This window comes from Corvus hawaiiensis, chromosome 6 (assembly GCF_020740725.1).
Source record: "Corvus hawaiiensis isolate bCorHaw1 chromosome 6, bCorHaw1.pri.cur, whole genome shotgun sequence".
Taxonomy (NCBI): Eukaryota; Metazoa; Chordata; class Aves; order Passeriformes; family Corvidae; genus Corvus; species Corvus hawaiiensis.
Window position 1 is genome coordinate 12,803,083 of NC_063218.1, and position 16,294 is coordinate 12,819,376.

The window sequence follows — 16,294 nt, forward strand, 5'->3', positions numbered from 1 at the left end:
ATACATGGGGCAGTTAACATTCATTCGTGGACCTCCCCTGCTCAGATGTGGGTAGGCAGGTGATGATTATCCACCTGGGTGAGGTGATCTGAAGTGGTTCCTGCAGAGTGCCTGGCATGGGGTGTTTCTCCCCTCTGCAGTGGTGAAAGGATGACTCTCCTCCCTGCTAGTGAGTGGGGGTTTTATGTTACACAGCAGGATCTCCCCTCAAACGGGCCTTTTTTGTTCAAACTGACTGCATCCCATACAGAAGACCAATGGCAATTTGTCTTTGCTGCCACTATCCTGATTTCTCTAGGAATTGTCCTAAGGGATTAGATCTGACAGTCCAGGATCCCGCCTGTAGTAGAGATGCTCCCATGAGTGGATCCCCAGAAGACCAGCAAGAGGCTCCTATCTTTACAATTGAAGCTTTTAGTGTTGGAGGTCTCTGAGTCAGTCCCCAGCATCTCTGACAGGCTTGGGCATCACATAAATGAGGGTGTTGCCTTTAAAATGCTGCAGTCTTCAGACCTCCTGTCTTTTAGGACAGGGCATAGGATGCCCATTGACTACACTGTTTTCTTCTAGGAATCTTTTTTTTGGGTGCAGCCACCACCCTGACATGGGACAGCTGGTAGCTTTGGGAGCATTAGCTGTGGCAGGCCTGTGCTGTAGCATTGTAAGCAAATCTACCATAAGATCTGATCCCATGTTTTCCTCATGCTTTTTCAGCTCTTTTCATCCTTTTGCAGTTGTGAATGCATTTCTTGGTAGAGATGACTACATCGTGGTGTAGCAGATTTGAGGGCTAGATTTCCTTTCCGTTTGGTAGGAGCAGAGGAGAAGTATTCAGGACCTTCCCTAGTCTGCTGAAGGCTGCCTGAGTGGTGCTGAGCACTCCCAATAGCCGTTGATCTCTGTGCAAGCTGTGCAAGTCCTCAGCCCCTTGCAGACGGTGTGCAGTGCTTAGTAAGGTTGGTTTAGGAGAGCTCTGCTGCAGCTGCAGTCCAGAGCTCATCTCTTACTAATCTCTGCCCAGGTTCAGTCCATAGTACCTCAATGGCTATTCCCAGAGCAGAGGGGGCTGTCCCATCCCAGCTTCTGGGGGGTCAGCAACAACAAAACCAAAGCTTTTGCCATGCAGAAAATCTGCTGGGGTAAGAGGGGGTGAAGGAGATGTTCACATGTGGAAAAGGCATGAAAAAGAATTAAAAGCCAATCTGGAGCACCTAATCTCTTTCAGGCTAAACTGAATATCAAATGAAAAATATGTAGGAAAGATTTTGAATTGAGAAAAATAAAAGGGTTTATCATTCGATTGGCATTTTCTCATCAGTGCATGGAGATAGGGACATCCACTAAATAGTGCCATAATAATGCTTTCTCAATTAGGAGCCCAGCTCTGAGATAAAAAGGTGCAGTGTCGTTCCATATTTTTTTTAATAGCAGCGGATAGTTTTCAATAGTAGGATAAAAGCCTCACATTACAGCCATGGAGGGTAGCCATGAAAAACCCACAGAAGTCATTCACTGGAAAGGCTTTAGTGGGATATACCAAACCCCTTATTTATATTTCAATAGAAAGGCTTTCTGCATTAGCCAAGAAAATCAGAATCTGCATTTAACATTAAAGGTATTTCCCAGTGAGTGGCTGTAGAGCATTGTTGTTAGATTTGTTAAAAAAAGAGACTAAATACGATTTCATAAAAGGGAAACTTAATCTCTAAGGCAGCTTTCTCCTACCCTGCCACCCCCTCCCTTTACTTTTTTTTTTTTTTCTAATAATGCAACAGCCTACAGTATTTTTACTTTATATGTGACGAAAGATATTCTTAGCCTTTCTGTACTGCGACAGGAAGAATGAATTTCTTTATTCCACCAAGAAATATGTAAAATAATCCCTTAGAAGTATGGGGAGATATGTTTGTTCAAAGCATTTAAAATGTTATTTTAATCAAAGGCACAAAACACTCTACATGCTGTGTCAGCTAAAGGAGACCATTACATTTTAACAGCAAATCATGTTCTTTTTCCTCCTCCTAGCCAGCCCCCCCGCTTTGAAACTAACTTTTTTTTATTAAATAAAAAGGCGAAAAAGATTAAAGAATAAAAAAAAAACTTCAGTGGCTCAAATGTATAAAGTAATTTAATATGGTGGAAGCATTAATTATTTTAGCTTAATTGAATTCTGAGGACTGCAGTAGTTGCATTTTTGTAGACAAGCTCTGTTTATTATTTCTTTGTGTAGATTAACAGTAAAGGAAACATAGATAACTTTCAGTTATTTATTGTAAAATAAATGTGTCAATTCATGTGTAAAGCAAGCTGTTCAAAGATAATTGAGTCTTTATATTTGAAGAGGGAAACCAGAAATCACCCACTCGCCACTCCGGCTCTCTGAAATATGCTGCCACCACTGCTGTCCTCAAAGAGGTTTCAGCTCCTCTCCTTGATCTTGTGTTATTTTTGCAGACCTTCTTATTTGGTCAGAATGATTTGTACAGCCTTCTGTGGTGTGACTAAGCCACCAAACCTTACGGCTGCCCATGGCTGAATGCTCTGAGGATATGTCAAGTGCTGAGCCTGGCTCTGCCATTGTACCTCTCGTAGCTCTGGGTGTGAGGACATTGGGATGCAGAACTGCGCCGAGTATTCATCCTGGCACAGGGTGCTCCTGAGGTCTTTCTTTCTCTGTTTCTTTTTGTTTGTTTTTTTTTTTAACTTTCTTTGTACCTCTTCTTGCCCCGGTCACTGAATGCCTGTTGACCACACAACAGACCTTGTGCTGCTTTGAGGGAGGCTTTGAGGCAGAACTCAGGAGTCCATGAGAATTTTTATGTATGCAACACAAATATCCAACTGACATTTCTATATTACAGCGCAGACAAAGGCAACTTTGTCTCTGCAATAAGCTTTTAAAGATCTTCTGATAATGAAATCTGTCATCTTTCCCTGACTGGTGACTTGCAAATCCAAGTTTCTGAAGGTGCTTTCATTTAGTTACCACTGTCTGTAAGATATGTGGTAGCATGTTAGCTGGCACTGGGAGGACGTGACTTGCTTAGGAACAGTCTGCCCTGTAAAGATTTTTTTTTTCCGAATTGGCTGACCTGTTTGAATATCAGTTCTGCCTCTTGTACAGAGGGTGTGATAGTATCGAAGAGATGTACCAGATTGTCGCACAGCAAAACATAGCCAGGCCAATGATTTGGCGAGCAGTTATTGGTCACTGCTTCTTTTATTTCACTGCTGGCAGGTATTTTGGAAAAAAATAGACCACTGTTGCATTTTACACCTCTTTTTATCTTTCATGTTTATCAGATCTTGGGCATAACCAGGTGACCTGTCCTGGCTGAAGAATGACCTGGGAAGCTGCTCCCGCTGTCTTTTGACTGATGGTGTCTCATCTCCTCCCCATGGCCCTGAGAATCCTTTCAGGATTCTCTGGAACTACTCAAGTTAAAGAAAAAGTACCAGTCAGCTAGTCAGCTTGATTTTAATGCTGAGTGGTTTCATAGAACCCCAGCAGAGAGAAGGGAGCCTCTGTGGGGCAGGCACCACTTGGACCAGACCTTCTCCAGATTCACTGGCAGGTCTGCATCTTGAGGCCAGCAGGCCCTCACAAACACGTAACTACAGCAGCAGCAGAGGTTCATTAAGATGGTGAGATAATTTTTGCAAAGATAGTGCTAGGAAAGGGGAGGGGGTTGATTGGAATTCCTCATTCATCCTGTCCCAGCTACCAGTGCTGGGCTCCATACATTGTACTAGATGCACATCATGAAAAAAGGCTCCCTGTCAGAGGCAGGATTTAACTGTAACCCCTGCTCCATGAATGTTCATTTCAGGCTTTTGAATGGTAAAACTGCCAGTGAGAGAAACTAAATAACTCGCATGTGCTGGAAGCCAGAGATAAACACCGCTGCAGGTTGCCATGAAATGGGCTATTTGATATATTTAGAATTGTTATTTTTCTCCAAATTAAGATTAGTTAAATCCATGTGTGTTGTGTGAGTGATTGTTAACTCAATGGCATGGATTATCCTTTTTTCAAATCATGACAGCTAATTATTATTGCTGTCTACCCTGAGACATTCACTTACAATGTACCATTATGGACCCGTGCACCCATATTAACTGCAGGACTCAGACAGCCGTCGTGATGCCTTCACACGTGAGGGGAGGGAAACGCGAGCTGAAACAACCCAAGTACTGTGACAGCGACATCAGGCAGGTTGGGAAGAGGTATTCTGAAGCTGAGCTGGCACAGGGCTTGGTGGCCATCCCCTTCCCAAGGCTGTCATGGCACCAGGTGCTGCTACTAGAACCTCCCTGGGGCAATGGGTCTTGCAGGAGTGACTTGTAAAAGTGAGGCCAGGAGAAACGAGTACGTGAAGAAAAAAGGCTTCTAGAAGTATGTGGTAACAATGCCAGAGAAACTCAGCTGCAATCCTTTTCATGAGGCTTTTCCAGGCTTGTTTCTTCCCTCCAATCTGCTAGGGTTTTCCTGAGTGCAGAGGAGTTACCTGGTCACCTCCTCCTACTCCTTTGCTACTTCACCAGGTATTTAGCAACACATTTTGCTAATTGGTGTTGCTGAGCAGTAAGGGGAGGACACATGACACAAGGAAGGTGTCAACTGAGAGTGCCCTGAGAGTGGGTTAACGAGCAAACCTCCTGCCCCTGGGACCTTGTTGAGGTCCTTGCTGGGGTGTGGAGAGAAAAACAAGCAGGGTGATCTCACCAAGAGCCCTGCTGGCACCCAGGGCTGGGGGTGGGGGGCATGCTTGGGGAGCTTGGCTCTCCTCTGGGGACCGGGCACCCCCCAGCCCATGGGAGCAGTCCACAGTGCCAGCTGCCCTCCCCTGGTTTGCTGAGGCTTCAAGCTTGAAAAAGGGCTGCTGAAATGTTGATGACTTAAAGTTTTAAGGCTGTTGGTGGAGGCCAGCATGGGGGTCTCCAAGGAACATGATTGTGCCCCTGTGGGAGATCCTAAGAGAGGGCAATTCCACCTTCAGGGCTGCAGCCACAGGGTAATGGTTGCAGTGTCTCTCGCCAAGGCAGCAGCACGGACCCTGCTAATCCTGGCAAGAGTTAAAGGTGAGAAACCTTCCAGTTACAAAACCTTTCCTTCCCCTCGCTTGAACTCCACCACACCCTGGGGCCCCTCTGCTCAGACCCAGCCCAAGGCCACCAACCACCCTCTCCCTGCTGCCACCTCAGCTTGTCCCCAGCTGTGTCCTGCCTAGGGTCCGGCCCTGCCATGCACCAAGGCTTTCCCAGCATCTGCCAGTAAAGAGTGAAATTAATCACAGTGAGTTTTAAAAGCAGTTTTTAAAAAATGCTGAGGATATTTTGCCCTCAATTCTCCCTGCCAATCTTAGCTTTTTGTTTTGTTCCTCTCACCATCCTGTTTTTCAAAGTTATCTTCTGTGCCCTGTATGTGGTTAGCAGCATCTCTGTGAGGCTGTAGTAGTGGTGGGGGGTCCAGTTTACCCTTCTGTGCCCCAGTTTCACGTGGGGTAACTCCCCTGAAACCAGCAGGACCATGCCAGATTGATCGGATGGCGCAAGTGGGGACCTGCCCCTGAGCGCATGGTGTGCCGTACTGAGAAACAGGAGCTTGCTGCTGTTATTTTCTCCCTCTCTAATCTCTCCTAGTTATAGTCATCTTCAGTTTTATGAGTGACAATGCTGGGTAAAACCTTTTCGACAGAAGTGCCATTTTGCAGGCTGATGAGAAGGGATTTAAGAAGGTCATTCAGTACACATGGCCAGAGTCTTCTTGCTCTGGGGTGAATGCATGTGAGGAGTCACTCTTTAAGAGCAAAACTTGCTTGTTTGTACCACGTTGGCACTGCTGTTAGCCTCTTTTAATTCAGTGGAAGAACTCTGGACTTACTCAGAGTTAGAACCCACTAAAAATGTCACCCAACAAAGTGGCTTTTTGCCTTTCTTTAATTTCTTTTGTGAAAGTACTTAGGCCATGTGTCCAGAAACTGTATGCATATCTGGTTATAATTACCATGGAAAGACTGGTAGATTTTTATAGGCAACAGTAACGGTGAATGGTGAAAAGGCACTGTTCAACCAGCCATTACTCATTTTTCTTGACAACTTTGTGAGCAACTGTTAAGAGCAAAGTAAAAGAGGTGCCCAACCATCTTGTGGATTGCTTTGGCATTTATGTGGATGCGACTAATAGCAATATGCTTGTGCTTGGTGGAGTGTTGACTGCAAGAAAGGAACTCGTATGTGTTTGCAGGGGAATTTTGGATTGGGCTGTAGCTAAAGGAAAGCCGGGTGTGTGGAAGTACTATAAAAGACAAAAGCTGTCTCCAATGATGTCCTTCTCCAGCAGTGGATAAATACATAAAGACACAGAAATGGTTCCTTTGCTTGAGCAGGACAGAAGTGTTGCTATAGCATGAGGTTGCCTCCCTTCATGCGTTTTCCATGGATTGTTTTTCTTTCTCAGCCGGTGTTTGAACTGTGCTGCCTATACACACAGTGACCAAATCGGCTGTGACATAAAGGTTGAACCTTTCTAGGTTTTTTCTGAGATTGGAACATTTTTCTATCATAACTGGAGAAAAAAACCCCTGTGAAGTAATCATACTTTTTGTACAAGAAAGGCTTGGATTTCTATGTCATGTCACATAACTTCAAAGGGCATAGATTTGGGGCTGACTTTCAGCACTGGCTTCGGAGGCTGAGTGGGAAGATGGGAGCCTGGAGGGTAGGAAATAGAAGAGAGAGGCCAGGTATAGAAATAAAACCATGTTTCTCAGCAGAAAACCCTGGAAGCCAGGAGAAACTGGGTAACTCTTGTCTTGGGAGATACGTGTGCTCTCTCCAATGAGAGCATCCTTTTCAGCATGGTTTCTTTTCCCCATTCCCTCCCACCCTCCAAATGGTAATTGGTGGGCTGTGCAGTAGAAATGTTATAAAAAAAAAAAAGGAGAAGAAAAACTGGGTGGGTGGGGTATCTAGGGATTTGGTGTCTAAGCTCAGGAGTTAAGCCGGAAATCCCAGAGATGTAATGAAAACAAAACGGACTTTTCACTCGCGCTGTGGCATTCTGGCAGTGAGAACGCTTTCGTGAGCCAATGTTTTCATTGTAGGTTTTCTCGAGAGAAGTAGTGGAAATGAATCGTTAACCCCTTAACAGGAATGAATGTGGTTGCTGCAGTGAGGAGAGGAGAGCCGTCTTGGCTCCCAGTTGCTGTGTTGCAGAGCTCGGGGGTGTGTGTATGCTTGTGTGTAGTGGGGAAGGTGGGGTTAGATACCGCTTGTAAGGAGTTTAATAATGTTAATGGCAGATGTGAAGTGGTTACTTAGTGGTTGTTGTTTTTTTCTCTTTGCATGTGCGCCTTTGCAGAAAGATTCGAGTGTGATCAGCAGAAACCGCTGTTAAGCCCAACGGTTCTTAAACTCGCTCCTTCTTCTGGCATTTAGTAGCATATTTCTTGAGTGAGAAAAGGGGGGACACTGCTCACCGGTCTCTCGGCAGAGTCATAAAAGCTGCAGATGGAAAAGACCTACCAAGTAGCAGATCCCAGTTTTCTTGGAAAGTGGAAGTACAGGATGTGTGTCTGTAGCAGGCATGCTACATATATAGCTTTAAATGTCCAGCAGTCTTGGATGGTGTGCAGCCTTACAGGAGTCAGCCCCTTATTTAAAATTAAGGGAGTTTGGAGAGGAAGAGAGCTGGGAGTGATTAATCTAATTTACCTTAACAGCCACTTTTGGTGAAAAGATTTTGTATCCTTGTCCTCCATGCTCTGATTAGGCTGCATCTTATTTCACTGTTTTATTTCACCTTTTGATTGCTGCTGGCACTTACCCTATTTCTCTCTCCATTCTCTCATTAGGATATTTTATCTGCATGTATTCTTGCAAGCGGTATAGAGCATCAGCCCCTCTGCTCTAGCTAAAGAGCATCTCATCCACGCTTTAGCATCTCCGAAGAGCAATTAAAATCATTATAGACCTTCTTCCAGCTGCCCTAGATCCTCCAGTCCAGCCCTTGCATGCAGGTTGTGGGACTCTTGGTGCTGTGCAGACTTCGGATGTAATTGCATAGCTGCTGCAAAGGGCTGCGTCTCTGCAGCTGACCTTGCTCAGTGCATCTGGCCTCTGAATAGATGTTTGCCTTCTTTCTTCCCACTTTGACAGCTCCCCCCCTCTGCACTCCAGCCCCTCACTCTGCTCCAGCCTGCTCCTTGTCTGCTCATGCTGGGAAAGCACGGCGGCAGCAAGGTATTTGTGGCTGAGACTGCCTTGGCAGTGAGGAAAGCTTGAGGAGAGCATCGGCTCTCCCGCACACCCCTGTTTGAAGAGGGGAAAAATAAGAAAGGAAAGAGATGCTGTTGAATAAATGATGGTTCTACATGTTTTTTATACCACACTCCTTTTGTAATGGTCATTTAAACAAGGTGGAGAGGTGGGGGAGGAGAGAACAGATGAGACTGCAGACAAGGATTAAACAGCCCTCTTCCTCTTTTAAGACATTTATTATTTTCAGAGTCAAACCTGTTGTCAGCTAATGTAACTGTAAAATTCCTCTGAATTATTGCTGAGGTGCTCTGAAGTATTCTATTATAGCTGATGTACTTATGTGCAGGCAAAACTCAGATTTGAATTTAGCACCTACTTGTTTTATTTTCTTTATTAAACCAACTTCTGGTTCATTTTTTCCTTTCAAGACCCACTTTTTGTTTCCCGTTTTCTAGACTGCCTTATTACTAGCTCATAAAAAGAGTTAGAAACTGAAGGGAAGTTTCCTGAGCAAGAAGGAGTTTTTTTTCTTTTGTTTTATTTTTTTCCTCCCCCCCCCATGTCTTGGCCTGGTGCCAACCTGTCTTTCAACAAGTAGAGAGCCATTCCAAGTTGAAATTTATAGAGCAGAGTCCAGGTTCAAGGGCTGAAGCCCGCCAACAGCTCCAGCCTCTTTGTTACTGATTAATTCTGCAAGCGGTTCAGCTGGTTTGCTCACTTCTGCCCGCTCTTCACAGCACCGCAGCGCTTCCGAGCCGGCTGCCGCTGCTTCGCCCTCCCCTGCTTTTCAGCAGGGCTTTATCCCCTCATTGTATAGCATGCCCCCCAAATGCATTTTAACCCCATGCAGTTCAAGCTGCATTGAGTTGACTTTCTAGCAAAAATTACAAAACATCCTTTCCCTCTTTCCTCCATTTTTTCTGCCCTCCTTTTTTACTTTTTTTTTTACTTCTTTTTTTTCCCCCTACAGCTGATTTTAAATGTCTGGAGCTTCCCATTTCCCTTCAGTTCATATTAATGATTGCTTCTTGGCATCAGTTGGAACCCAAGTTCCCAGGTTTTAATTACTTTACTCAAATGCACACAGTGGAGCAAAATAGTTTCTTTCAGCTTTACCTGCAAAGGATGTTTCCTGTCTCAGTGAGGGGGTTTTCCTCATGGAGGGATTTGAACGGCAGAAGTTTTCAATTGGTCTCAATATGGGGCCCCACAAGAGTGAGTGTGGGAGGTGAGGGGGTGAAAGAGCAGTAAGAGAAAAGAGAGAGAAAAAAAACCAAACAAAAACCTAAACCAAAATAGATTTTGGGAAAGTACCTTGAAATGAGGATGGTCCCAATCCTGCAACAAATTGGATGTCAAAGCACAACCTTATTGACGTCAATGGAGGTTTTGCCATTGGCTTCGGCGCAGGCCGGATTCCATCCTCAGCCTGCACTGAGCTGTAGGTACGCCAACAGTGCTCTGCAGTCAGCGGGATTACTGATGTGCAGAAAGTTAAGCATGTCTGTAAGCGTTGGCAGGATTAAGATCTGTGCTGGTATTTTCAGACCAAGTGAAATGCATGTAGGAGTTTTTTAAAGAAGAAAGTGCATGGGAGTTTAAAAAAAAGGGAGAATATAGCCGAGCCTGCCATTTTTAAGTGCCTTGGGGAAAAACCTGGGTTGCTATTAAAAATATCGGAGGACTAATGTGTTACTAATTGTGACACAATTAACTTCTTAAAAGTATTTGATTGTGAGTCCTGAGAAAACAAAAAGATGGAGATGAACAGCTAGAAATTCAGGCCTGTGTTTCAGTTAAAACATTTCTTTTCTATTAACTAGGAATAAAAGCAAGCCTAGAGGTTCAGTTTACCATGCATCTTGGTTACTTTGTTCCTAGAAGTCTACTTTTTGTGGGTTATTGAAAGAATTAAAAAAACAACATCAAGGAAAAGAAGCTCAAACCCAGTAGCTGTCTGAGACCCCTGTATGTGGCTTTACCACACAGCTCTTAAATTCCTGTTTAAACATTTCTCAAGAGCTGTTTCTCAGGAAGTTAAAATATGTGCTGTTTGTCTCTAGCAGATTAAAAGTTTACCTTTAATGTGACAGCTTCTCAAATCTAGTGTTGGAAACATGCCTCTATTTTATGGTATTATGAAACAGGTCTGGAGCAGAAACAACATATTTAAGTAAGAGAGAATGAGATAGAATTTGTGGGTTTCTTTCTTTAATGGTTTATAAGCAGAAACCTCTTCTCTGTCTGTCTCTGAAACTTTTGTTCATACAAGTGGCCAGCACATGTAAACCACACTTTGAAATTTAACAGTTAACCTTAAAAAGCATTAAGTTCAGCAAAATGGCTCTCCTTTCTTTTTTTCTATTTGTAATCTACAGACAGCTCTTTGTAATGATCTGTCAGAGGACTCTAAAGTTGGTTGGGTTTTTTTTCTCCAAAACATTCGTAATTTCAGCAGTAGAAAACTGAAGCACACCCGAGCTCTGAGAAGGCTCTTTGACATCTGCCTCTGCCTGTGTGCTGATTCCCTGGGGTCCCATTTATAACAATCTAACAAGATAGAATCTGCCTTTGAGTATCAGTAAATATGGCTAAAGATCACAAAACTGTACTCATAATTGTTCAAGACTAAAAGGCAGAATATAGTGTTTGATTAATGCTTATGCTACAGGGCCTTTTTGCAAGGAAGAAGTTAAAACAGTAAGCCCCAAAACTCCCTTAAAAAACCCCTGAGCCCCCACTCCAGCTTCCAGACTCCTCTGGAGGAAGTTATCCTCATCATGCCAAGTTCATCATCTAAGATGATGCACGTTATTTTTGATTTTGAAGCTGATTGAGGATTCCTGATTGGAGCTGATTCTCCAAAGGGATGCACAATGGTTTTCTGTTAGCAGTGCTAGTACACAGGAGCAAAATCTTTACTGGCCACCAGAAGCACCCATCCCTTCAGGGGATTTTGACAGTGCATTGTCTTGGACTGGCCTCATCCTTACCCTGTCTGCTCTGTGGCTAAGGAAAAACATCCTCAATCCGCAATGCTCCCTATCTAACAATTAACATCCACTAGAAATAATTCGGCAAGGGGAAGTCATGGATGCAGTGGTGGTCAGAGACTCCTAGCAAAGGCACCTGCTTGTTTTGGAAGAACTGATGAGCTGGATTGATGAAGCCTGTGGGCTGGGGCCTTGAGGCTGTTTGGGTTAGGGTTTTTCCGGGCAGCCGGCAGCTTGTAACAGACGTTACCTGGGTGGGGCAATTCATTGGTTGACCTCACTCCCTCTGGGGGAAGCTTGGGAACTGCTATTGTCTTCACTTTTGGGAGACTTCCCTGCTATCTGGAAAGGTTTACTTCCTTGAGAGATAGATGGATCTGTTTCCATCTATCTCTCAAGATAGAAGTAAGGTCTAGAAGTGGCAGAGATGACAGTGGAAATGCACAAAGAGATGATGTGGGGGAGAGTCGGTGCTAGTCTGCATTCAGGGCTGGTCCCTCTCAGAGGCTCCTGCCAGAGCAGGTCCTGGAAGGAGCCAGTGGTGGGGCTGGGTGCTGGCCAGGGTGCCTGGGGGATGCGCTGAGAGAGGGGTTGTGACTTTTGCAGTGAAAACCCCATGATTTGGGGAATGGGGAAAGGGTACAGAGGGAAAACCTGGAAGATGTGCGTATGCTCCAGTGATTGTTTCTCACTGAGGAAGCTGTGGCCTTGAGGGTGAGACAGTTACTGCGGTGCGCAGAGAACTGTGCTAGCAGAAGTACCACCCCAGTGTGCCATGACGGGAGAACCTTGGCACTTCTAGAATCACGCTTAAATACTTCTGCTTCCCACCCTCCTGTCCCTATGCTTCTCCCAGCCCTGGCTGTGTGATGACAGTGCAGAGCAGAGCCTAAACCCTGTAACCCTTCTGTAGGACAAATTGGTGTGGTTTGACGGGTGAAGTGCAGAAGACCATCAGCCCTTTCTCCCATCCTGCAGCCCCAGCTTTGTTCCCGGGAGCTGAACAAGTCCAGGAATTTTTAGTGCTAGTTGCTCTTGCTTTTAACTCTCCCGTCTCTGCCAGCACCAGCTTTAAGATGCCCACAGGAGATATGCACTCTCATTTCTCAGATGAGGCAGAAAAGATGTGAATGGGTTTATTTTCCAAAGTGCCCAGCTGCATCCGGCAGGGAATTGGGCCAGCCTGCAGCACTCAGCACCCTTCTGGATAAGGCCACAGGTACTACTGTCCAAAATTCCAGCGGGGAGCAGGGGAGGGCAGCAGTTCTGTGGCTGGGAGAACTGTCCTCTGGTTCATTGCTGACAGCCCTACCTGTTTGTATGTGCGTGGGTATTTTTGAACAAGCCCTGATCCCTTTGAGTCTCTGTGCTGTTCCCCCCATCCCCAAACTCCTTGGCAAAGAGTTTGGATTAAACAAAAATGAAGTCACAGGCCAGGCATCGGGGAAGGCAGTGGTGTCTCCCATCCCCTCTCACAGCCTGCACTGATTGGTGCGGATGGGTGGAGGATGTGAGGCTTCATGCCACTTCCTGGGGCCTCGGCAGCATTGCCACTGTGGGCACAGTGCCAGGAGATGGCCTCTCCCTCATAAATAAAGGATCTAAGGAAATTTCACTTGTGAACATGTCATATGGCCCTTTCTCGTGTGGGTAGTCGTGAACCCCAGAGCTGGGTGGCTCAGGTGAGACCCTGTCTGAGTTTGGCTGGTGCCCTCACCTCCACTCTGGGTGTTGGTTCCAGAGGAGCTGGGACTCCTCTGTGCTGTATTCCTGCAACTGGGTGCTGAGGAAGAGAAGGAGGCAGGGGGAAAAGGGCGGGGGGGGAGGGGAAAAGAGAAAAGATCTGTGACAAAATCATGCGACACCCACGTAAATATTGTTTGTATGAATTGGGTCCTTCATCTTTTGTTAGCAGCAGCTTGTTAATTAACAGCAGATTAGTGCTGCTTTCTTCTGACACATGAATATATTTTGGGCTAGAAAATACTTGTACTCCATAAAACTGTGTGACTGAACAATTCAGAAAGTACCAGCGGAGCGCCGTAATGGATTCCCTTTTCATCCCCTCCCCCCTTCCTCCTCCTCCTCCTGCTCTAAACGCAAGCAGATTTCTGCAGTCTAGTGCAGAAGAGACATGTTAAACACAGCTAAATAAATCATGTTTACTCTTGGCGTTCTTGGTAGTGAAAAATCTGTTGGCTGTTTTTACTTCCTTATTTCTCAGCATTTGCTTCCTACCTGTTTTTGAGCCTGTGCCCAGAAATAGTAGTTTTGTCAAACGAGTAGATTATGCCAACCAGCAGTTCCCTCTGCCAAGGAAGCTGCTGGATCACAAAACCTGGTGACTTCTTTCTTAGAGTGACACTGAGATTCCCACTCTTCCTCCCCCCCACTCCCTATTAGAATATATAATAAAAGTATTAAAATCTGGAGAAGGAGAAAATGTAACCAGATCCTGGCACTTAAGAACCCAGATTAAGGAAAGTTGAACTTCTGTTCCAGAAGCCCTTCTTTAAGCTGTTTGTGGAGGTGAAAGTGCTGGAGATAGCAATAATAGGAACCAGACATTTTCCCTTTCCCGTTATCATTCCATGTCCCATCCCGCCCCCCCCCCCCCCCCCCCCACTCCCCCCCAAATGGGAGTGGGTTTTCTTTTACAGTTTTTCTGGTTTCTTTTTTTTTTTTCCCTTCCCTCTACAGAGAACTTTACAGCTGGAAAGGAGAGGTAACTAAGCCGTTATTTAACCAAATTGGCTCTGCTGTTGCAGGCAGAGGGTGAACTCTAGTTTTTGGTCTGAATTCTGCTCCTGACCCTGCATACTTGGGTGGCCCTGCTCGAGTGAGGGGCTGAGCTTCCTTTGCAAGATGGAGTAAATGCAAGTGTGAAAAAGCAATGCACAGTGCATGTATATATATATACACACACACAAATATATATATAAACCAAATATATATAGTGTGGCACATTTGCTGTCATCAGCAGAGTTGTGTTGAGTGGAGGGGAGTGTAGCCCAAAAGATAAATAACTCAATTTTCACAGAATCCTGGGTATTAAGTGCTCCTCTTTGACCCCAGGTGACAACTTTTGAGCCTGAACCCATATTCCTCACTGCTGTTATCCCAGGTGTCAGTGATCCCAGATGTTACTGTAATATGGATTATGAGCCTGGTGGACTCTCCCTGTTTAGTTTTAAAATTAGAAAAAAGATCCGTTTTCCCATCAGAGCTTTGCATGTATTTACTCTTTGATCACATTGGAAGGGCCTTATCCTGTCTCCAGAGAAGCTTTAGTTCTGCTTTCAGTGGTAACAGGGATCTGGCCCGTGCTGAATATTAGCATTTTAATGGCTTACTTAAAACCCCATTGCTGGTACACTCACAGGGCTCCCGGCAGGAGAAGAGTCCAGCTCTGGGGTTTTGCAAAGCGATGTTGCAGGCTGCAGTGCCTGCTGAAGGAGAGGAGCCGGGATAGCCCATTTGTCATAGATTATTAGTATTGTCAATAATAACATGTCTACAGAAGCCAAATTAATTCCTTCTTCCACTTAGTACTAAGTCCAAGAAATGCCAGATCAGTTTCAGAACAGGGGGAAAAATAAACAGAATCAAAGTTTGTATATTATGATCCCTCTGAATTTCTGGTGGGAATACTCTGTGATAGAAATGATATTTCCATAGAGGCACTGGCTGCCAGTTTGCTTAATTACATTAAATAGTGGTATAAACCTCTGCAGAACATAAACCTCTGTTACAGCCAGTCATTAGAATATTGAATCATAAGGAATAATGATACCAGTGCTAACGGGTTACAACAATCTTTATTATATTAGTGACTGAAGTGTTATTTAAAAAATAAGGTTTGTTGTAGTGGTTTAGGTGTGCATGCATATTTTCTCTGATCACCTATTAAGAGACTGAAGACTGGATTTGAATTTATTACAGGCAAATAAAGGGCTTGCTTCAAGGAAGAACTACTAGATCGCTGCTTATGATTTTACAATTTGATTCCACTTGTCCTTAAGGAAGGTTCATAATGCTTACTGCGGAAATACCATCTACATCTAGAAAATTAGGGTTAAAAGGATGACTTTGTTGAAACTAATTACAGGCTGGTTCAGCTTTTTAGTTGGTGACATTTTAGAGATTTTGCTCGTAACACAAGAGGTTATAGAAAGATTTGGTTAGACTGTGATATACAGCAATAAGCTGTCATTTGAGTATATTGACATTTTCATCAGATACAAAAAAGTCTACTCAGCTTTATTTTACTGTGGTGATAGTTATGAATTTAATATTGCTTCCTCATCCTAACCATGGATTTTTGAAGGAATTCTCTTGCCTCACCTTGTTTGTACAGTATGTCTGTTTTTTTTATACACTTTCCTGGCTAAGTGTATTCAGCTTCCGTTTCGAGCAGACTTGATAATAAGCCTTTTTGTGTCTTATGCTTTTATGTTATGGAGAAAGATGCTATTCTGTACAAATAATGGGTAAATTGAGAGGTACAGGAAAATCTGGTCCAGAAAATATATACCTCAGAAAAAAATTCTTTATGTAGAATGGTTCTTGGTTTCTTGTACTTTGCTCTTAGTTTTGTGTCAGAGTGAAAGGATTACAGGGTTATTATTATACTGCACTTGTGTTTTACCTCTCCTGGTGCAGGGTTAGGTTATCCTGTCTAATTAGTGCTTGTGACTGGGCAAATTCTGTTTGGATCCAAGTCTTTGGGTAAAACTTCATTGTTCTCTTTAGCAGGGGGACTGGGCACAAGTTTCCAGCATGCTTCCTTGTACAAGTGAAACTGGTTCACTATTCCCTTTTTTTGACTTACATTATAGTCTGAACTAAATTCCTGGTTGCTGGTTTATTTATCTGCTTTCTTTCATTATTTAAAGCTAGTTAATTTCCTAGCCTCTTTTCCATTCAGAGAGGATTATTTGCTTAGTTGTGCTGGTGTCCAGTGAACTGAAGACTGGATCTCTAGATCCTCAGTGTTCTTCTCATTTGCTGGATTGTTTTACCATCTCTAGATGATCGGT

General features: G+C 44.2%; 1 protein-coding gene across 5 annotated transcripts in view; it reads left to right on the top strand.

Annotated features, from left to right (window-relative positions):
* Positions 1–16,294, top strand: part of BCL11B (BAF chromatin remodeling complex subunit BCL11B) — a 91,102-nt gene that overhangs the window by 15,127 nt on the left and 59,681 nt on the right. The gene's annotated exons all lie outside the window — the stretch shown is intronic.